This window comes from Falco peregrinus, chromosome 2 (genome assembly GCF_023634155.1).
Source record: "Falco peregrinus isolate bFalPer1 chromosome 2, bFalPer1.pri, whole genome shotgun sequence".
In the NCBI taxonomy this organism is placed as follows: Eukaryota; Metazoa; Chordata; class Aves; order Falconiformes; family Falconidae; genus Falco; species Falco peregrinus.
The window spans coordinates 75,603,314-75,626,039 of NC_073722.1; the positions used below are offsets into that span (position 1 = coordinate 75,603,314).

The following is a 22,726-nucleotide window of genomic DNA, read 5'->3' on the forward strand; positions in this document are numbered from 1 at the left end:
CACACTACCCACCCTCCAGTGAGGTTCCCATCTGCTTGAGATGTTCAGGCTCTTAAGATTACTGCCATTTTGGTTCTGGTACATGTAAAAAAGTATTTATTGTTGGTGAATATTGAAAACATCTCTTACATTTTCCATGGTTAAGTAACTGTCTGAAAGCCACATTCAGGAATTGCTGTTACATAAATATGTGCTGATCTTAGTGGCCAGTGTTGGGGAAGAAATTACAGATGACACAGTAGGAAATGTAAGACATTTTTCATGATCGCTTAACCCATGAGTCAAAGATATTTAGGATCAATAACTAAGCCTGAAGGTGTTTTGCAGAGCAGTGAAAAAATATGGGTACACTCATATGGATCAAGGGAATAGGATTCACTGATATTTACGATGATTAGTGATTAAATAAAAATATATTTTCTTAGGTCCTTTAGTCAACTGTTCTTTTTCCCCCTCAATCTTTTTCATATTCCAGCAGAGTTCTCACAGCTTGTCCTATAGTTTTGGAAATCCTGATGCTATTTATCCCTAAAGGAAGGTAGAAGAGTTAAAATCTTCCCGGTTGAAAACCTGTACTTGACTTGAATCTCTGGGCACTGCAGAACCATTTTCTGCGATTGCAGCAGAGAGAGAGAAAATTCCACACGGGTGGGAATAAACTGAAATTAGTTCAAAGGCTTCCAGACAACCGAGTCCTAACCCAAAATGTCTTTTGCTGCTAATATTTGTGCTTGGATCCATTTTTTTTTTTTTTTTGCAGGCAAACAGGGCAGCGCTTCATACAGAAAGTCAGGTTTGCGTATCAAACACAACCACCCAAACCGACAGCGTGACAAGAGCCGATCGGCATTCGCATACACCGCAATTCCCCATGGAAATCTGTCCAACCCCGCAAGCGGCCGGTGGGTGCGGTGCCTGTCCGGGTGCAGGCGCTCCGCCTCGGCTGGCCAAGGTGGATGGAGCCGGCGGGTTCGGGGGGTGCGGGTCCAGCCCTTCCGCCGCGGAGCAGCTCAGCCTGTAGGCTTGGCTGGGGAGCTGGAAAGCGCCGGCTGGCGGCGGAGGCGATGCGGCGCCAGCCCCGTTGCACCGTCGGGGCTCTGGGGGTGCCGAGCGCTGCCGGGGGGCTGCCGAGGGGCCCGCGGGCCCCCAGCGCCTGACGGAGGGCAGGAGACCCCAGCGCCCGGGCTACAAAAGCCGGGCGAGGCCCTGGCGGGGCTGGTGGCAGCCGGCGGTGCCTCCCGGGAAGCAGGTACGTGCCCCGCGGCCGCCGCACCTGGGAGAGCCTGAGGCGGGGTGCGGGGGCTGAGCGGGGTGCGGGGGGGCGAGGTGCGCCCCCGGGGGCTGCCCCGCGCTCCCTGAGGCCGCGGGGGGCAGCCCGGCCCCGGCCCGGCGCCGCAGCCGCCTCCCCAAGCCGCCGCCAGCCGCAGCGGCGGGAGGCTGGGAGGCGCCCGCTCCCACGGCTCCCCGGGCGGCGGCGGGGGCTGGCCGGGGCTGGCCGGGGCCGGGCTGCCCCAGCCCCCCGCGGCCCCTCCGCAGTCGGCACGAATCGCGTCCCTCCTGCCCCCGCGGCGGGGCGGTCCGCCACCGCGGAGCCCTCCTCCCTCCGCCCGCCCGCCCTCCTCCCGCGCTCCTCCCGCGCTGCACGGCCCGAGGAAGGGCTTGTTTTCCTGCCCGGATGATGAATTTCTCCGCAAGGTCATCCCTGCCCGCGGCGGCGGCGTGCCCGCGGCTCCCCGGGCTCCGCCGCGGAGGTAAGGGGCGCGGGGGGGGGGCGAGCACCTCCGCACATGCTCCCCCGGCAAGTTTTTTCGGCGCCGGCGAGAAGCGGTGTCGGTGCGGGGACAGGTGCCGGCGGGGTGGCGGGGCGGGGGCTGCCTCGCTGTGCCGGCCTGGCCCGGCGCGGGGGTGCCGGGCGAGCCGAGCCGTGCCCGGTAGCACGGCCCGGGGGGCGGTGACCCCCCCGCGGCGGGCGGGGGCTGCGGCCGCCCCGCCGAGCGGAGACCCCGGGGGCGGGGGGCGGCCGGGCCGGGCCAGGTCCGAGGGGCCTCGCTGACCCGCTGCTGATTTTTCCCGGCGCTTGGATGTGGTTTCGGCTCCTGCGTGTCCGGGAGCGCGGAAAACTTAAAAAATGAAAACCAAGTGCCCCACCGCGCCGGGCCGGGGGACTGCGGCGGGCCGGGCCGGGGGGATGCGCGGCGCGGTCGCCGCGGCAGCGGCGCGGTCGCCACGGCAACGTGTCGGCGGCCGCGGTGTCGCAGCGCGGAAGGTGTCCCGGAGGCCGCCGCCGCCGCGGGGGGCTGCCCCGGCCCCCCGCTTTGTGCCGCCCCGGCTGGGGTTCGCGGCCAAGGGGCGTCCCCCGGGGTCCGCCCGCTCCCGCCGCCTCGGCGGGGTGAAGCCGCACGGCGAGAGGCGTGCGGGTGTAGCGATGTGCCGCCGCAGGGCTCTCCCCGGGGCTGCCGGAGCCCGGCCTGGGGGCGCCGCGCCGGGATGTGGCGGCTCGGCCGGCCGTGACCGCCCGTGTGGGAGCTGCGCTGCCGGCTGCAGCCGCCGGGGCTGGGGTCCCGGGCGGGCCCTCTCCTCCTGCCGGGGTGGTGGCGGCGCTGCGGGTGGTCTTGCCCGCTCCCGGCCTGTGGCTTGTATTGTCCGCCCTCAGCCCGCTTCTTGTGCCCCACGCAAGCCTTGGCTGTGTTAATACTTTTCCCCTTTATCCTTCTCTTTTTCTCGGGAGAAGGTAACGATGCTGCTGGCCAGTTTGTTAGAGTCACAAAGAATTACCATGATCCCATAGTCTCTTCTGTAATGTAAAGCACAGGCTATTCTGTTCCGCAGGGAGCCCCAGGGCCAGCCCACCGGCCTCTTCAGTCTTGATTTAATGACTTCCACCAACGGGGGATTGACTACATTCCTGGATAATTGGCTCTGATTGTTAATCTCATTGTTAAACGTTGTTGGCATCTTTTTTCCCCACTTTGAACTCTTCTGACTTCATCTTCTAGCAACTGGATCTTGTAATGTCTTTTGTCTGTCAGATTAAATAGCTATCTAGTCTCAGATCATCTCTCCGTGCTCAAGTATTTAAGGGTAGTAATTAAATAGCCACTTAAGGTTGTCTCTGATGAGATAAATAGACCGTGTTCCTTGGGTCTCTCCCTAGAATGCAGATGCTCCCCAGGAGAAGGGGCTTGGCTGCTCTTCTCCAAGCCCCCCGCCGCTGGCCTTGCTGGCCACCAGCACTGCACAGTAGATTCCAGGAAGACTCTCATTAACGTCACGTGTGGAGATAATAACCTCGTGCTCAGTATTCCCCTGTCTATTCACCCAACGGTACACAAACTCCTCTTTCCCACGACTACACGGTGGGAACTTCTCTCCCGTTAGCTGCATGCAGTGATCCCTGCAGTTCTTGGCGAGCCAGGGTTTCCTCAGAAGCCAGTTGCCTGTCCTGTAGGGGGCATTTAAATTAAATCTTCCTATACGCACGGCTTTGGATCTGCCTATATTATATGGATTTTTCTCTCCTCCTATCGCTTTACTTCCAGGGAATCTTCAGCTGGGGAATGGTGGTAGAGCTCTGGTGTTTCTCCCCCTAGAAGTAAGCTGAGCTTTTTCCTGGGACCTCCACGCTAAAACTGCCTGTCTGTCGTGGTAGCATGGGCTGCAGATGACCTTAAAGTTATTTGATGTTTACTGGGGGAGAAGTTATGCTGAGTTACACAAACTGCAAACTGAAAGTGCCCATTACAGTGAATCGGTTTTGTAACTGCTTTTGTTCAGCTGTGCCTCGAGTGTTGGCGAGGGAGAAAGGTTTGCTTTCTGTCTTGCAGAATTGTAAATCCTACTGCTGGGTGTGATGTCTAGGCTGATACATATGTTGTCGTTATATTCAAATGGAATTTTGTGAGTTTTACTTAATCTGGACTGTGTTTAAGCCTGGCTTTATAGCTGTCTTTAGAAAGAACAAAGTTTGAGAGTATGGGCCAGAAGTAGGTGGCTTTGACAAGATAATGTCCAGTTTTCCAATAGCATGTAGCAGCTTGAAAGGGGCTGAAAGGATGAGATTGAGTAGTCTGAAGGCACCTGCTGTCGGAGATGGTACAAAATAATAAAGTTCTTTGAAGAAGGCTCTTTTCTTGATTTTATTATTTTCCTTTTGTGTTTTGTTTTGGGGTGTTTTTATTTGGGGTTTTTTTGGAGGGGAAGGAACAGTGTTTTTTGTAACCACGCTTGACATGCCCTGTCTACAAGCTTAATGCACACTGAGGGAGGGTGATGTAAGAAAGGTCCAAAAATTAAAGACCTCACCTGTACATGCAGACCATCCCATGAAGTGAGGTCATGATCCTTGTGAGTAAGGTTTATTTGCGTGAATGAAGATAGCAGGTTTCAGCCTTTCAAATTACCTAATTGTCTTCAAAGTGTTAAAATTAAGAAAAAGTCCATTCTGATTGTGTAATGACAAGTGTTAGGACAAAGAGCTTTCTTGAAATTGCACAATAATTTTTTGTTTTTCTTTTCAAGTCCCTGGGAATATGTCTATACAAAAGATTGCACTAAGTATAAACAACCCTTAAAAGGTCTAAAAATCATTGCTGATATCACATCTGATTGACTAGAATAACCCTATGAGCTTAAGAATTGTGGTGAATTTTTTACAGGCTGGTGTCAGCATCTTAGGAATTGTTTATATAATTGCATATTCCCCCTCCCCTCCTCTCTGAAATTTTCAAAGTTTATTATCTGCGAGATACTGTTCCCCATCCATTGAGACTCAGTTTCCCTCCTCCAAACTGGGCTGATGTCTCCTGAGTCTTTTCAACATATGTTTTCCCTTCTTAGGGTTGCATCTTCTCTTCAACTCCTTTTACAATCAGAAGAGTATGCATACGTTTTCATAGGGTGACTGGTCCCAAAACTTACATATTTTTGGATCTTGATGCCCAACCAGGGTCAGCCTGGCATTAAGAACGATGGCTTTTAATTAATCTTACAAGGCCAGGACAGACAGAAGGCAGTGTTTTTATAAGTCTCAAACTTACAGCATCAGCTGAAGATAGTCCAGCAAGTGCTAGGTTAGAGTTAGGCAGATATCGTTAGCAAAATATGTTTGCAGTAGTAAAATTTGTCAGATTTGGGTCCTACAACTGTTACTGCCACCTTTATTTTTAACAACATAAACCCTCTCTGCCACATGCAGCCAAAGCTAAGGAGAAGCTGGTTATATTAAGAACTGTCTGTGAAATCGTCACTGATGTAGGAGTAAAAGCAAGCTGCTCACAGTCTTACAGCTACAAACAAAGCAAAATTTTGTAAGTTGGATGACTGTGCTTCTAGCAGCACATCATTTCTATATAACTCACACATTAAAGGCTAAGGTAGGGCATAGGCTGAATCTATTGCTTTTGTGGATTTAAGAGCAATTCTGTGTTAAAAGCTGATATTGTCTAATGGCATGTAATGACTTCATAGCTGATAAAACTTTCATACCTGCCCTACAGGGTTATGAACTGGTTCTATTTGTGCTAAATTCTATAAAATTGGTTGTGTTGTTACTGGCAGTACTTAGACATTATTATGGAAAAGTAGAAAGGTAACAAAAGTAGCCCAGGATTGTTTCTGTATTAACCTTGGATACAAATTGGGTGCCCTAATTGTAAGCCTCAGTACTAAGTGACAAGAGGTCTAACCGGATCCAGTGGTTGGTCTTTTACATTGGATCATTTAGGTAAACGTAATCTTCTTGAGACTCAGAATAAAACAAAGATTGTTAATATCTACTGGGGGAAAACAAGATCTGGGTATGTTCTGAATGAAATTTAATTATGTTCCAGTAGGAAAAGCCTTTGAGAGCATGTCTGAGCACAGTTTACTTCTGCAAATAGTAAAAATAGAAGAGGGCTGTGTATAATCTGTTTTATTCTATACATGGACTTTGAACTCAGTAACAGTTCTATAGAAACAAACACATGTAGTAGTTAAATTAATCACAGATTATCAGTTACTTATTAAAGTTGAGTGATTTGTTTCTTGGAGTCTATGGCTGAGAGTTCACGTTTGTAAACTGGCAGCAGGTCTGGAAGGGCAGAGGTGTCAGCACGCTGCTGAGTAAATAGTGAAAAAGCACACTGCCAACACTTGCAACTCCATGCAGGGTGTGGGGGAGAGAGACAAAGGGAAAGGTGGAGACCAAGGGAGTAATGACTAAGAACCAGCATAATAGCATTTTGCCTCAATTTGTCCTTGGTCAGCAGTAGACACGCGTACTTGGGGAAAATAAAATTAAGTGGAGGGAAGAATGCCAACAATCACAAATATTATAATAAATTGCTGTAAAAATTTCGGTCAGGGTGCTACAGACATGTCCACAGAGGACAGAGTGAATTCTTGCTTTCCCCCGCCCCCCTGATCTGTAACTCCGTGATCCTGTGTTAGAAAACTTAGTACCACAGCTGGTATCAACCAGACATCCAGGGAGATCCTGTCATTTATTTATTTTTAAATGATCCAGGAACAAGAGTCTGCATCCATTACAGCTGTGGTTGCAATTGTTAGCAACACCCATTACTTTTGACATTCATCTTACTATATTTATTATACATTAGTAAAATGTGGTAATAACAGGCGAGTTTGCTCACTTCCTTGTCTGCTTTCCTCCCTTTAAAAGCAGTTCACTTAGAAGGACAAGGAGGATTTAATCGAGGGGGCACAAACAGACACCCCAGTGCTTTGTTAAACTATTGTTATCTGTACTGTTAGCATTTCTACGTATTATTAGTAGCTGTAGCTAACATAGTGGAGACCAGCTCTGAGCTGAGACTTTAAACTTTTATCACTTGGCAAATGATAACAATTCATTTTCCGAGCTGGGTTTTATCACTGTTGTCTAGCCTTGGAAATGAAAATATTCTGCTGAGGCAGTAGAACAGGATTATAAGAAGAGTGTATTCTGAACTGAGATATTTCTTCTCTCTCTCAGGTCACACTCACAGTCACTACTAAGGGAGGAAACTCAATGCAGCACATGGCTAGACAGCAATCTTCATTGTGGTCTGGTGAACTTCTGATCCAGGAAGCAGAAGCATTGCTGAACTTAATATCATTCATACTGTCTACAGATTGATTGTAGCTACATAAGAATAATGTATGCACTCTCATTTGTGTGCCTATACGTTAATGCACATGCACCCACAAATGGGGGGAAGAGCAGTGTACCGTGAAGGGCTGGTAGCTACTAGCTAGCCTAGCAAGAGTTAACGAAGCTACCTCAGTAGTTCAGGTAGCTACAACTATGTATTTGTTCAGCTGAAGCATAGATTAGGACAGCAGTAACAAGTGTAGGAAAGGATGCTTGAAAAGGGCCTGCAGTCAGAGGTAATGTATTCTTATTGTCTGAAAAAACAACATACCGATCGTAGGCAGAAAGTAGTGACCAAACATTCAGCTTTGGAAAGGCAGATCATATTATTTGCCCTTTTTTCTGACCATTTTTTTTTCCCCTGCTAAATGGACCAGGTGTTCCTAAAACTCTTGGAAAGTAATCAGTGTTTGCTTGAATTTTCTGGCACCTGTTTCTTGATAGTCTGCTGGTGATGGTAATTAATAGTGTCAGCTCTTAACAATTATCATACCATTATCACCAGTTGGTGTGTTGTCCTGAAGAACAGGATGGCTTTCTATATGCATAGGTGGTTTTCCTCTTCTTTTGGAGAAAGTTGAGCAAATACTGGTTACTGTGATCAGGATCACAGATTGCATTCTAGTGGTGAAAATCTCTTTCCCAGTGATGCTAATGTGCAAACAAACAAATGGCTCAGTTTTCAAAAGGGAACTCAATAAAAAAAAAAAGGCAAAATGAAACAAGGTGCTGTGCAATTATTTTTACTGCTCTTCATGCAAAAAGACAACAAATTCAAATAGAGGACACAAATACTATGCTACATTATGACTGCTCTTAAAAGGATACTATAAAAAGCAATGGCTTCTCTCAAATGATGACAGTGAAGATTTAATTCAGAAATTTTCCAGTGGCTCCAGGCCCCCTTTTTACATGCAAGGCTAGACTTGGTGCTCCATGGAAAAAAACACTAGAAAAGTGAGAAAATCAATCAAGGTGTTATCATGGAAACAGTGGGAATATCCAACACAGGATAACAAAGGAATCTGATGTTACTTTAAATTTGCATGAACAGGAGTAAATTAATTTGATATCTGTGTGCAAAAAAAAATATGTGGTTGGGCATAAGTTTCAGACGGATGGATTTTTTCCTGGGTGGAACAGGAAAGGAAGAGAACAGTAGACTGGTTGCTAATCTGATTTTACGTGGTTTTGGGAAGAGATGAGTGTTCCTGTTGGTGGAGGGTAGAGCTCGAGCATGGTTTGTATGAGAGAAACGTGGCATCTGTCAGCTTGGGGGTGAGCAGAGTCCCTTAACCTAAAGACAGACTGACTGGAAGTGATTTTTCTACTCTAGGGCAGTTGTTTTGCCTTAGTAAGGAAACTGTAGAACTCTTTGAAGTCCAAGAATTGGTGCTTTACCTCCTGTGTGTTGCCAGTGGGATCTTAGTCCAAAAGGCAGCGTGGCTGCCGAGTGCTGAGGGAACAGGCCCTCCCTTCCACAGGGCTCCAGATCTGGGACTGCGGAGTATTTCCAAAACTAGGGTCGAACAGCAGAGTGTACCTCGAAAGTCAGTCTAACAAACTAGGCAGAAAATCTTCTAGCAAAGAAGATGATGTGGACAGGGCACTGTTGCGTTTTAGCAAGTCCCCATTTTCTTAGGCTGGTGGAGCTACTATTCAGAGCAGCTTTTAGAATGTCCTTTGGGCACTGAGGAACGAACTAAATACCACCAGGTCCCAACTTCAGGAAGCAGAGAGGTGTGAAAGTCCTATAAATCATCCCGTCTCAGCTCTCCTAGACATAGTTTGGCTGTTGGGGAGTTAGTTAGCCCTTAGGCTAGAAAATGTGGAAGGATAATCAGCCCTTAACATTTAATGAACTAAAGGGTCGCTGTCACTAATATCACTTCTGTTCCTCTGAAGCATCAGTTTCACTAAAAACTTCACACAGTTGAGAGACTTTGCTTTAGAGATGAGTCATTAGGAAAATGATAAAATACAATAAGCATGCTGGGGGGTGTAGGAAGGGGTAAAGTAATGTGATAAAATGTTTGTCAGAAAGATGATGCTCTGAGAAGAGCTGTATGGAAACAAAATGACAGAATTATTCCACCCTGAAAGGCTGGGATTTCACAAGTGCTGAACTTCTTTTATAATGCTGCAGCACACCATGGCATCTCCATATTTATGAAAAGAAAATGTTAATCTTCCCCTTGAGGTTAATAATTAGGGAGTATCTGTTAAAAGCCAGTAAACAGGTTATGAAGGTCTGCATAAGTTTGAGAACCCAGATTTCTGCTCGGGCTAAGCAGCAGCCTTACAAGATCCCCTGTTTCAGTACCCAAAGGTAATGCACCAGTTTCCATCCAGTCTGCAGGGACAAGTATCCCAGGTACAAATGCAGCTGTAGCAACATTTGACAATTCTTAGTTGTGGCACCAAAGGCATTTTCACAGAAAAGGTAGGTGATATTTCAAAGGGTCACCCCAGGCTGTGGTGTGGCACAGTAAAGGACTAGGCTTTTTGGCCCTGCCTGCTCTCTGGTCCTTCAAATAAACCTGTTCATGCCATAAGAGTGAACACTACTAATAGCAAATGTGCTGTCACCTGCCTCAACCAAGGGCTGAATAGACTTGGAAGAGCCATACCTGCACGTGGTCACTTCACATCAGAACTGTGCAGAATTTGTGTTGTTTAGCTCATGCCGGAGAACATAGGGCTCATGGGGCCAAATTCAGCCTGTAGTTTTGGCCATGTGCTAACGGTGTGAGAAATGCATGAGGATGCACTGAAACTATGACTGAGGAGTAAAAGCTGTTCATTTCCTGAGAAGTCAAGCAAGCTCCATCAGGAGATGCAGAGGAAGGTTTTAACAAATGGGTATTACAGAAGGATTAACTTCACCAATTCAGCTGCATGTGCTTTTGACACTTAGGAATTAATCCAGCCTTTATTGATTGCTTAAGTCTGAATTAGCTTGATGTGTAAGAAATGGAAGGGACAAGCGGTTTCCTCTGTGTGTAGCAGGCATAGAAACTGTTAACAGAGAGATGGGCTGCCCTTTCTTGAGGAGAGGGGTCTTTACATTTTGGCTGGGTTCAGTGTACACCACAACTTAAAAGGAACAATTCAAACTTCAGGTTATGGGACCACCTTACACCACTCACAGTGCAATAAAAGCAGGTAATATCCTATCGTAAGTCCTGGGAGCCTTCCCTCAGAAATACTCTTGTATTAAACGGCTTACTTTAACAGTTGCTTCCAGCTGGACCATGCTTGGCCGTTATCATAGAAACACGTGCATTTGGTATTGGGAAATAGCAGAACAGTATTTATCCAGTTCAAAAGATGCTCTTCATATGAAGAGCCCCAGGGGAATATTGCTTGGAAAATGTATTTTAATATAAAATGACCTATTTTAGAATTATTTTTCCATGCTGGGGGGAGGCAGGAAGGTGGCAGGAGGCTTGCCAAAGGGATGGACAATAAGCACACTCACACTTGCTCCCTAACAAGAAGATGGGTGGACTGAATTTATTAATGATACAGCACAGGGAGTTTTTTCAGCTAGGTTCCTGCATGCAGGCTATTAGTATGTGTCTGCTATATCCAAATCAATGTGCCTGCCGGAATGTGAGCAGATGTTCCTATCAGTGGCAAACCCAAACACGCAGGTGATAGAGCCCACACAATGTCTGCTTGAGCCACTCCTCAAAAAGCCTTGGGAGAAGAAAATAAAGTAAAAGGAGGACAAAGCTAATAATAGTTTTGTTAAGTATTTACTAAGAAAGCAAGCTTCTAATACTATGATCCCAAGTAGTGAGCTGTGTAACAAGTGTTACTTGCTGTTACTCATCAGTTCCGTCTGTATGGATGCTCCAAGGCAACCCATGTGTTGTTGCTTCTCCAGTAGCAGAGCCTGCCTTCTAGTGACTAATGAATCCCAGTTACTCAGCCTCCGTTTGTCTCATGTTTTGTCTGTTGAAACCTTCCTTCTTTTTCAATGTGCTTTATAATCCAACTTCAGCAATCAAATTAGTCTTTAACATCACATGAGTTCGACTAGTTGACGATCAAAGTCACACCTGTTATTGTAAAATCACATCAGAGTCAGTAGCTAATGTGCTACTCAGAAAAAAACTTAATTAGATGGTTGAAATTTGACCCTGCAGTTAAAGGCTGCAATTCCTTTGATGCAAACCCCATTAATGGAGCTGCTGTAATTTATATGAGGTATAAATTTGGCCTTTTACCAGATGTATCTAACTAGAGTTAGTAAATTTATATGAAATTATTCCAAACATCATAGTTGCTGTTCTGACATGAAGCCAAACAGCATCATCCTTTCAGTCATTCTGTCGTAGGCAGCTGACTCAGAATGAATTTAGGGCAGACGAGGTAGAGATGAATGGACAGAACATTTAACCATGGTACTTCACCCAGCCAGTAGCATGCCCTTTGAAATCCTTGTCCTCTACAGTCTTTGGTGATGCTCCTGAAACACTCCTGGCTTCTACAGAGAAATGTTGCCACCCTAAACAGCAGATAATTATGATGAATAATTATATATTATGATTATATAATAAACTCCCAAGAGTTAAAAGTTTGATCGTTCCAGGGCTTCTGCCGGAATGTCTCCAGTGTGTTTTGCGTGGATGCAATGCATTGTGCAGAAGGTTTCAAGCTCAGAGTTTTCTATGCGATCGTTTGTTGCAGTGGCTTCCTATCACTGAATTTAAGAACAACAGAGAAAAAGACACTGAACAGGTCTTGTCATGACCTTCTCGGTTCTGCGTCTGGTTGCAGAAAGGAGTTTTCTGATCGCTTTTGTGCAGTCTTCCTGAAGCTTCTTTGAATCTTTTTGGGATTCTTCTTGTCACATCTTGAATGGAAACAGGACTGTAGAAGTACCTGTTTTCTAGCAGATCATATGGTGGCTCCTGCTAAGCTTTTGCACAGTGGAGTTAAAGACACAGTTAAACATGTTTTGGGGTGGACCCTTTAGCTTAGTTTTGGAGAGCTTTTTGAAGAAGAAATGTGCATGAAAATATATATTACCCCTTGAATGAACTTCCATCTCTCCTTCCCCCTCTTGAAGGCTGACTTTGTGTGTGGCATGTGGAATTTCATCCATGGGCTCCTGAGCTGAGCTCCATGACCAGAATTTAACAGAGTTAAATCTCCTGTAATCACCTAATCTTGATTTGAAATTATTCACTGCTGACGGTTGAAATGGTTAATCAGTCATATATACTTAATGACTAATGCTACCTTTCTTGAGAGAGGGTTTCCTGTTTGTGACTGAAAAGAGGGCAATCTTGGGGAAAATGGGCTTTCCCCATCAGCACATAGGCAGGTTTTTTTAGTTAAGTCTTATTTGCTCTCCTTTTTTTGCTTCTTATGTCCCTATATACAGAAAAATACTTTCTGTGTAGTCAGAGAGCAGCTTTTTGAATAGTGTTTGCTGTTAGTCAACCCACTGAAAGAGACTTAACCAATTAAAAAAAAATATCAGGCAATAAGGGAAAAAATACCCATCAGAGTCTTGGAAAGACAGAGCAGCGCTTACGATGTTCAAGCTGAGCATTCCATGTGAGGTAGCAAGAGGTACGAACATGGTCAGCATCACAAGTATTTAAGCAGTGTTAAAATTGTCTTTCAAAATGATGCTATACCAAGGTGCAAAACATGATTTAAAAACGTCCATTTCTTATGAGCAGTTTCCTGGCCCTGAATTATATGAAGCTGTGAATGGTCTGGCAAGGAGCACAGTAAGAGACAGATGGGGAGTCAGTGCTGGAAGAGCATTGAAGCCTAGGTCCAGGAGGCAGAGGGCCAACAAATTTCTGTATCACATGGACCGACCAACCTACCTTCTCCATCTTCTTCCTGAAAAAGCTGCTCTGCCCTTCATCTCTTACCGCCTCCTGCCTTCTTACCTGGCCAAAATTCACTCAGCAGTTGTAGAGATAGGTCAGCCTCATAAATGGAATAAAATTGTTGAGTCCTCGGGGAGAAAGGCTGGTGTTCCTGGGATCGGCATTTAGTCTGCTTCTCTTATTTTGTGGGAGAAACGTAGGACTGAAGCATGCTAACTTTGACATTCAACAGCTGAGCAATTCAAATCTAGTTGCTACCCGGAGAGAAGAGCAGGGGGCTAAGGAATTTCTAGACATTGTGTCTTTTTTTCCTTTAAAAGCCCCTACACACGAGGGGAAAAGAATCTGTCCTCCTGAGAAAGGAAAAGGGTGAGAGTTTTGAGGTGGTGCTGGCAGATTTTTTCAGCCCATCTGCAGTGCTAGCCAAACATCTTTCGCTCGTGACCCACCTCCTGTGGCAGGCTGCATTTGCAAAAGTGGTTTTCTCCTGTTGACGTGGAGTCAAACAAGCCCGGCCATTTTCCTGTGGCTGCCCACACCTGTAATTTAAAGTTGTTAATAAATAGATGAGGGAGCAGAGCGAACAGAGCTGAGGCAGAGAGCACCAAGTTCCAGTCGTTAACGTGGACAGTGCTGACCAGCAGCTGAGCAGGGATGGAGGGGAAGGTGCAGGCTCCTCACTGCAGAAACAGCCAAGTTTTTTGGGGTGGGGCCTGAGTTTTTGATAATATGGTTGTACAAGGAATACTTGATAAATTGCCATTAGTTTCCTAGCTCTACAGCCTGGGCTTAACTTGATCTTCTAACCCAATCTGCCTCCCTGTCCACATACTACTTCCATTTGTTCTTGGTCTGCTGAGTCCCGATGCTCAAGCACACAAGCTACAGGTTTATAGGAGGGGTCATTCAGAACGAATTGTTAGCCTGGCTCTCTACAAAGCAGCAGCTCACCTGCAAGAAGAAAAAAGATAATTGAGTCGAGTCGCTTACTCAGTATCTCAATGCCTGCTGCCCTGCTCACACCGCATGTCCTCCTCTCGGTTGTCAAATGTTCATACTCCATCTGATCCCATGCCCTGCCTGAGCTTTCTGAAGAGCAGGAGCATGAACAGAGCCTTTTCTGAAAGTGCTTACCTCCTTGTATGAACACTTACAGATATGCAGTGGTTGCAAGTTCTTTTCTTGGTTAGATGGCCTTCCTAGGTCAGTAGCATCCTTTGCTTGTTCAGCTTTAAGGTGGTGCTTTTGGGGTTTGGGGTTTTTTTCCTTCACAAATTCTGACAACAGCGTATTTTGCTCACTTGTTTGGTTTTCTAGCTTGTGCTTTAACAGAGGTACCAGTCTGCTTCACCTCTTTATAGATGCAGGACTTGCTGTGTGGCAGTAATCCATCAAGGAGAGACAGTCCTTTGAATAGTTTTTGTTAATGTTTCAGAGGTGGATCTCTAAAGCCAGATTCTTACGCTCCTGATTGCAAAGAGCTTTTGGTAGTCGATGATGAGATGTAGGAGAAGGGTGTTCTGCAGTTAAATTGCTGGCGTTAGATACTGACTGTTGCATAGTTTTCTCTGTCATCTTCAGCTGTGCTAGCTTCTAAAGAAGAGGCAGAAAAAGTACCGGTTCCTACCTCTGCTTTTTATCTTGGCTGCTTAAGCTGTGACTGTTTAGTATCTCTGTGCTCACATGTAGCATCCAGCAAAATGGTAGAGTACATTAGGGTCTTCTGGCATTTCTTGGATAAGAACAAGGACAAAAGAAATGGTATTCTCAAAAATTTTGAGCAATTTTTGACTCCCTCTGGCTTTACTGGTATTTCTATTGCAAATCAGACTTCTTTGATTTCAGCACCTAGCTTTAATCACCCAGATTAGGCTAGATGACTACCTCTATGTTAGCATGTATTTAATTTTATGCGTATATGTCTGTCTGCAAATACATTCACATTGTTTGTGGTAATACAAATTGTATCCGTGATTAGGATGTCAATAAAAATGAACTCTGGTAGGAAGCCTACCGTGCATCCGCAGCTGTCAGATGACTGGTTGAAGTATCTAGTGCTTATCTTCAAGAAGGTCATGTGTAGAAATAAACCGTCTTGTCTGGATATTCTTATTGGCTCTAAGGTTGTCGTGTGTTTTCTCACTCTGAGTATGCCTCTGCGTGTGAGACATCTACATTCCATGCAAGTCCGGTAATTAAGCCCTAAGCTGTGAATGATCCTTTTTGATGCCCTGCCAGCTTTCACTCCAGCTGACTTAGAAACAAGGACAAAGCTATCACACAGCCCAGCTCACTCACAGCTCTGCTCTAGCAAGGTACCACCTGACCGCAGGTCACTTCCAAGATTCGCAGGTTAAATATGCCGGCAGTTTGAGGAAGGGCAGCTTCCTCAAGGAAGGAGAGCTGTTCCACAGGGGAGTAAAAGGCAATGCAGCCTGATGTGAGGAGCTGGGCGTTAGGTGATAAACGCAGTAATTGCTTGGGGCTGCCACATCTTTTTATTTATATATATATATTTATTTTTTTTCCTTAACGCTTGGGCACGTTTTGCTTTTGTGAAGCAGCTGTGTGTAGCTTGAGGAGCTTGTAGCTTTACCATACATGAAGGTGAGCTGGAGGGATAGCTGCTGCAGTGAGTGCCAGTCACGCCGCCCATGGGGCTGTCTGGTTTGGCCTCGGCCAGGTGGTCAAGGCAGTCAGTAAACCTGCGACTTTGTTAAACCCAGATGTGATAGATCTTGTTTGAGCTGTCATTTTAATTAATGCTAATTATACTCATTAACAAATTTGGCAATCATCCTGACGGACAGTGATTCAAGTCAAAGTTAAGTGTCTTTTACCAGTGCCTCCATCACAGCGTGTGTTGCTTCAGTTGTCTGATAACTGGAAATGTGAATGTGCCTGGCTTAAATGCAGAAGAAATGAGAAGAAGAAGAATGTCCAGCATCAGGCTCAGTGTAAACCTTGAACTCTAGCTCTGGAAGATCCTAGTCCTCGACAGGAGTGGGGGTGTCACATTAGCTGGTGTGAGCCGTCATGGCCTGGCAGAGGTCTGTGTGTATGGGTAAGGGAGAGGTCCAGGGTGTGGATACAGCTGTGCCATAGCAAACAGGCAAAGCTTTAGCTTATGACAACTCCAGTAACTGACTCCCAATGTTATTATTACTAGCTTTGAAAGAGCTTACAAAATAAGTTAAGCTGGGTCTCAGTTTCCAGCATGCTTTATTGAAGTCCAGATTTTGCATTACCCTCTCTTAAATGTTTGCTGTCTTGAGAAACTATTTCTGGTTTTAGTTTGGTTCTGACATAGATGGGGCTTCCCAAGTCTCAGATACTAAATAAGGATTTGTCTTATGAACACTGTTGGTTTTAATAATTCAGAAGCAGAGAATGTAACTATTCTTAAGCCTGTGAAAATCCCCATTTAAAACATAGTATGAAAAGCTGCAGGCAGTTGGGTACTTTAGTCCTCCTTGTTAGAGCTGGAAGGATAGAAGCACATTGAGTCTAAGGATAAAAATACGTGTTATGAATAAGCCATTGTTAGGAGACAATTCTAACAGAAGGGAGGACAGTTCCTGTGATTGTTAGCGCGAGAGATTTTTACACCCCTGGGCTGCCTGCAAGGGCAATTCTGAAAAGCTATTACCATCAGACACCTGTGGGATAGACTGCAAATAACGACTTGTTCCTAAAATAAGCTGTCATACAGCACATCTGTTGGTGTTTTTCTTTGCTGCAGGAAGGCAGAGGTGTTGAGTGAGTGACTTGGTGACTGAGTCGGCTTCTTCACCCAGCGAAAGCACTGCAGTCTCTTTGTTCAAGCACATCCACACAGTGGATGGAGAAGACTTAAGTGCCTCTCTTTGTCCTGAAGAGCTCTCTGACTATATAATGAATTTCAGGACTCAGAGTTAGTGAGGTAAGGTTTGGGGATTGGTATCAATGCCAGTACCTTCTTTTTCTCAAGCCAAGAGGCAAAACAATCTCTTTCAATTTTACCTGATCATATCTGCCACAGTGGCAGTAGCTATCGTGTGGGAGGTTTCTCAGATGTGTCTTTCAATACCTTCTGTCAGCTCTGGGTGGAGACTGAGAAGGACATGGCATGGTTTATAGTTGTACTATTTTACCAACAGTTTTTCTCTAGCATTTGCCTTCGTTAGGGTCAAGTGGCTGGAAGACCTCACACGGCTGCAGTGCTGTGTACACGGTTAGGCTGTTCCATCATTTCTGGATGTAAAGATTGATGGTGTCACTGATTATCTGCAGCATGTGATAAGTGTCATTGTTCCTGGCTTTGCAAAGTGCCATTTAGGATGTGTCATCCTGTCCCTGCTTGGTTAGCCCATCTGCTTTCCCCATGTCCCATACACAGCACCTCATCAGTTAAAAAAAAAAAAATTAGAGAGTTGCTGGTCTCTGGTTTGGTACACTTCAACAATAATAATGGACTTGGCAGTCCTGGGTTACCAGTTGGACTTGATGATCTTAAAGGTCTTTTCCAGCCTAAATGGTTCTATGATAATTCCACCAGGGTAAACATTCAACAAAATGAAGCGTGTCGCCTCAAGTGAAAAAAGAGTCTGAGTCTGAGATGACAGCTTTCACTGAAGTCACATCGTAAGCTCGTGTGACTGAGGTGAGCAGGTTAGAGTCCTCAGCTGGATGTACAGCTTTGAGTCATTGCCCTCAGAAGAGCCCTTACCAGCACTGTAAAGATACCACTGAATCGCTCCGATTTTATTTCTGAACGCCGAAGGCTTCCAACCTGCAGCCGTTTGGTTTCCTGCAGAGCCCCAATCCATCAGACAGCGCGTGGCCCAGCACACGGCGGCGCTTCCTCGTGTTCTGCTGAGAAGGTGTTTAGCAGGAGGCGGTTTACTAAGGAGATTATTCTGTTCTTTTTACTGCTTATTGTCAATGACAGACAGCAGCGGAGCACAGTAAGAATGTGAAGGAACAGGAAGCAACTGCTGAGGTGGCGGCAGGAAGAAGGCAAGATATTTTTAACTGGGGTTTTTTGTGGGGTTTTTTTTTCTTTTCTTTTTTTTTCAAAAGCCATGGCGACAGCTGTTTCAGCTGCCAGCCTCTTTATTCACAATAGTTGTGTTTCTGATAGCCAGGAGGCAAGAACAGACATGGTGAGATCATCATCATGCCTTTCTTAGGTTAATCACACACTATGGCAAATTTCTGTTAGAGTAATGACTGGTTAGGCTCTGCATCCTCCTTCTCTAATTACATGCCATTTGGAGTACTTCTTTCCTGTTAGGATAATGCCTGTATATGTCAATGGATATGTCCTTTGCCAGGTGCCTGTTATGTACAGAACTATTCCCTTCTCTAATACTAAGCCCAGCGTCTTCATTAAAATAATATGAGGAGAACTTAATTTTTCAGATGGTGCATGAGAGTTAAACATTGTTGTTGGGTTTTACCTTATGCAAAAGACACTCCTCCTGCTATCAGCTCTTTCAAGACAAAATTTCCTTACTTGTAAGATTGGTTAAAAAAAAAAAGTGCTGCTACAACACACTTCTCTGGACACTGATAATATGGTTACTCAGCAGCAAATGAGTCCCAGTTATCTAGAGTGCTGCCACCACTACTGGGGCTGCTTCAGTCACTTGGTGAGTGCATTCAGCGCGCTGGGGGAATGTTCTTAAGGAGAAGGTCATTGTGAAATTCTGGAAATTTGCTTTGGAGGATCTGAAAGCATGTTAGAAGTAGGTAACATCCTTTGCCCCATAGAGAGACCCTTTCCAATACACACGTACTCAGCAGTAGTTATGTTTTCCTGGCCACACAAAATGGGATTTTGGTCCTGGTCCAGCTCCCAGTAGCTGGAGATGTCTACATAAACCTCACCATCCTGGTTGCTGCTAGTCAACTGAGAGTCTTAGCACAGAAAGCAAGAATTGCATGAGCACTAAGCCAGCATTATGCTTTCACCCCTAAAGACAAACACCCTGCTTTATAATGAAGTCACGTTGGCATTTCTGTGTAGGAGAAAAGTATTTATTACGGGCTATTGTTAAACTGCCTTCTTGAAAAACAGGGCTTTTGTTTGTCAGCTGTCAACGTTCAAATGCATTCAGTTGCATGAAATGCATTAATGAGGGGTTAGATTTCACCATGCTTTTATCAGACAGAAGAAGATAGTGGGACAGATAAGGAATGAAATTCCCACTTGGTTAATAGACAATTCTGTTGCTTTCAACATCAAACGTGAAAGTGGTGTTTGAAAGGTCCGTATCACCCTCCTGTTCACAGCCCTCTAACACCACTTCTTGTCTTTACTCAATAATAAGTTGAAGTAATGTGGCTGTGAGCTGTATGAAATGGAGTCACCTGCCTGATGTGGACAGCAGGTTGCTGGTTTCCACTCCTGTGCACATCAAGAGTGTGTGTACAGATGTTCCTCCTGCAATTGGCTTACCCTTGAAGTCAGGCTGCATTTCCTTAAAAATGACTTCCAGTGTCAGATACTGAAATAAAAATTTGCACTGATAAAGAATAAGGCTAAACAGAGTAACGTGCTTTTTTTTTTAAAAAAAAAAAAAAAAGCAAAATACGTATCCCTGTGGGTTTTATCCATGTCACATCCCCTTTAGGGTAGCCCAGGATGTGAGGTAGGAATGTCGCTGTAGCTTGTGCAGCTGATACAGCTGGCTGCCGGTTGGTGTAGTTGGTTGATTTATCTGTTCATAAAGCCATTTATCCTTCCCTTTCACCTTGGAGGAGGAAGGCTGACAGGCTCTTGGTGGTGTTCTGCAGCAAGCCTGGTGTTCAGCAGGGGCTTCCACATACTTGGACACCTTGCTGAAGAAAGCCTTTTTACAGGGCATTGGAACCCTGGGAAGAAGCGTGCTAAGAGAGACTCTGTCTTTGCTGCCTGAGACCCCTCTCTGCTGGCAGGGGGGACACTCGGGAGCACAGCAGAGCATGAGCTGAGTGGGAAGGTAGAGGGGCAGGACGGGGGCGTGGGGCAGAGGAGGGGACAGTGTCGGAGAAGGGTGTGGAGGTGGCAGGTGTTCAGGCTGCCACCCACCCCTCCTGTGGTTCTTTCCCACATCACCCCCCTCTGACCATGCGCTGGGCTCCTTGGAGAGATTCTGGAGGCTGCGACTACGCAAGGATCTCTGCTTCCCCCAGAAAAGGCTTTTAATCTGTGGGAAGGAGGTGAACTACAAAGGCTCAAAACTTCAGTGGCAACAGATGATACCACAGTTCTTAATTTAAATCAGGATTATCAGCCTCCTTTCCAAATGTTGATTTCTAGCTATCTTTTCAAAGACTATATTTTCTACCATTCCTGAATATTGTTTTTCCTCACTTCAGAGTGTTGGAGTGCAAAGCAACCCTGTTTTCCTTCTGGAAGCCTGACAGAATGTTGCAAAAACCGTGGTGCACCTGTAAATCCGTAACTGTTTGGTCCTTACTCCCATGAAAACAAGCTGCTCTTGCAGCACTTCCGCAGCACGTGCCAGCGTGCTCCCTTTGGCCGTGGCCAGAGGACAGTGACCTGGTCAGCAGAGCCAGCCCAGCTTTGGTGCTGGGGAACCTTGGAATGAAAGTCACTGGTGACCGTGGTAGCTGTACGCATCAGGGCACAGAAAAGGGTAACGTGATCTCTTCTGATACAATGACTTGCTGGCAGAGATTAAAACCAAACTGCAACCAGGAGTGAAGTTTACGCCTACGCAGAAAATCGACATCGTGGTGCTGCTAACAGTGCCTGGGCTCCCATCAGGGCTCCGTGAACAGGCACCGGCACTGGATGCGGTGGTCACTGCTTGTCTCCTGGCTGGGGCAAAACAGGCACTGCCCAAGGGAGCAGATGGAGCACAGGCTAGAATACACCCGCTCAGAGCAGGGCTGCAGCCGTACTTCCTTTTGGATGGACATCTTTCTGATTGAAGGGTAACTAATTATCCTACTGCCAGCAGGAGAGCTGAATCAGGTTTGGTCACTGCACAGTTTTTATGCATCCGTGGTTATGGGCCTGCCTATTCAAAGCCAGCGGCAGATATTCCCACACGTCTGTTCCTGGGTGGCTGCTGAGGAGCGCATGCATCTCTGGACCATTTTGAAGTGTTGGGGTGAGGTTCTGCGCAAGCTCCCAAGCCCAGGCTCCCAGATGAGCTTGTCAGCACCGTCCTGCACTCAGGCAGCCGTGGGACTTGGACTGGTTCACACCCTTTGGCCTGAAGCCAGAGCAGAGGTGTACCCCAAATCTGATTCAGCCCTGCCTGCATGGATTCTCTGTATACCAGTCTAAACTGCTCAGGCCAGTACTGATTTTTCTGACAATCCTGAGGTTATGCTAGGGATGGAGTAACATGCTTGCTTATAAACTGGGATTAGCACTGCAATACCAAAATTACAGATGGATGATCCCTTGTGCTCACTGCTAAGTACCTGAGAGCACTTCGGAGAGATCCCATTTCAGCAAGCCTTTTCTGCAGCCTGCTGGACACTGCACTTTCTGGACTCCCAGGAATTCAGCAAAAAGTCTAGGGAGCACAGAGGGCATAGATACAAAGAGAACACATCTGAAAGCTCCCTGCAGAAACAAAACCTGGCAATGCTGTCTGCATGCTGCAGTGAGAAAATATTGCAAATATTAGATTTTAAAATTTATTTAATCAGAATTGCTTTTGCATCTAGTTGAGTAGACTGTTTCATTCACAGTGAGGTTACTTAAAGTGTGTACTTAAACTTTGTCAAAAGCTCAGCGTAATGCGGGAAGGTGCAAAGCAGTTTGCTTTGCTCTGGATTAGGCCCAGAGGCTGCTCTGCCGTTCGGTGGGACTGGCTTAACCCATTTTCTCATTTGCAGGTTGTGGGCAGGAGGTTAAACTGAGCTTTGTCTTTCTAAAGTGGAGCTCCCGTGCTCTGCGCTTTGCAGTTAAAGCCTATACGATGCAAGATGAGAGAGTCAACAACCAGAAAAATACATTTCTTCAGCTCGTACAAAATATTGCTAGATAAATTTTCAGTAGCTGTTAGGCTGATCTGCAGTCACCTCTTCTTGGCAAAAAATGGCAGTGCATCTTGCCCTTGATTTTTCACCCAATTTTCGTTTGTGTATTACCATTACAAAGCAAGGACAAGGAGACCCTGATATTTTTCTTCAGTACTTACCCTCTGTTTTTCCTTTTGGACTCACTTCCCATTTTGCCCTCCATCTTTTCCACTTTTTCAGCAGTCTGTCTTGGTACCTGTGTGAGCAGAGCTGCTGGGCACTGCAGGCTCTGCCTCAGCATCCAGGAGGAAGAGGCTCAGGGTCCAGCGAAGGAGCCAGGCTGTATCCCAAGAACCCTGGCAGGAGCTGGGTTTTCCTCAGGTCTGTCCGTGCCTTCGGTTGGCAGTTTCAGCTGCTTTAATACCGCAGCATGCATCATGGACGGTTAACAAGTGCTTCTCGTGCAGGTGCTGGGAAGGGTTTTAGGAGGGGCTGTGGGGTTTTGTTTGGTGGTGTTGGCTTTAATACTAAAATGAGTCTGCTGGACTTCCAGTGAGCAGGCTTGTACAAATAAAGGTCCTTTTCTCCTGTCAGCATCCCAAGGCATGCTGAAAGATGGAAGCTGTGTATCTTGGATCTTACGTCTTCGGGCAGCCTCTTTTTGTATTTTAAGGAATATGTCCTTGGTTTGCTCTGTCCTTCCTTTGTAGTGCCGGTCTTCGATCCCCCAGATAATTAAGAGAAAATAACCCACGAAGCAGAT

At 46.1% G+C, this 22,726-nt stretch overlaps 1 protein-coding gene across 8 annotated transcripts in view; it reads left to right on the forward strand.

The window, feature by feature from the left end:
* GPRIN3 (GPRIN family member 3) overlaps window positions 1-22,726 on the forward strand; it is a 51,610-nt gene that overhangs the window by 17,696 nt on the left and 11,188 nt on the right. For 2 of the 8 annotated variants that reach the window (XM_055796014.1, XM_027779951.2), the window contains one exon: window positions 761-902. The exons of 1 other annotated variant lie outside the window; for it this stretch is intronic. The gene's annotated coding sequence lies outside the window, so the exon portion shown is untranslated. Of the gene's footprint in view, window positions 1-760; window positions 903-946; window positions 1,250-1,617; window positions 1,752-2,829; window positions 4,123-16,735; window positions 16,916-22,726 lie in introns of those variants that run through there. 5 more of the 8 variants (XR_008745805.1, XR_008745804.1, XM_055796017.1 and 2 more) reach the window with 5 other exon arrangements.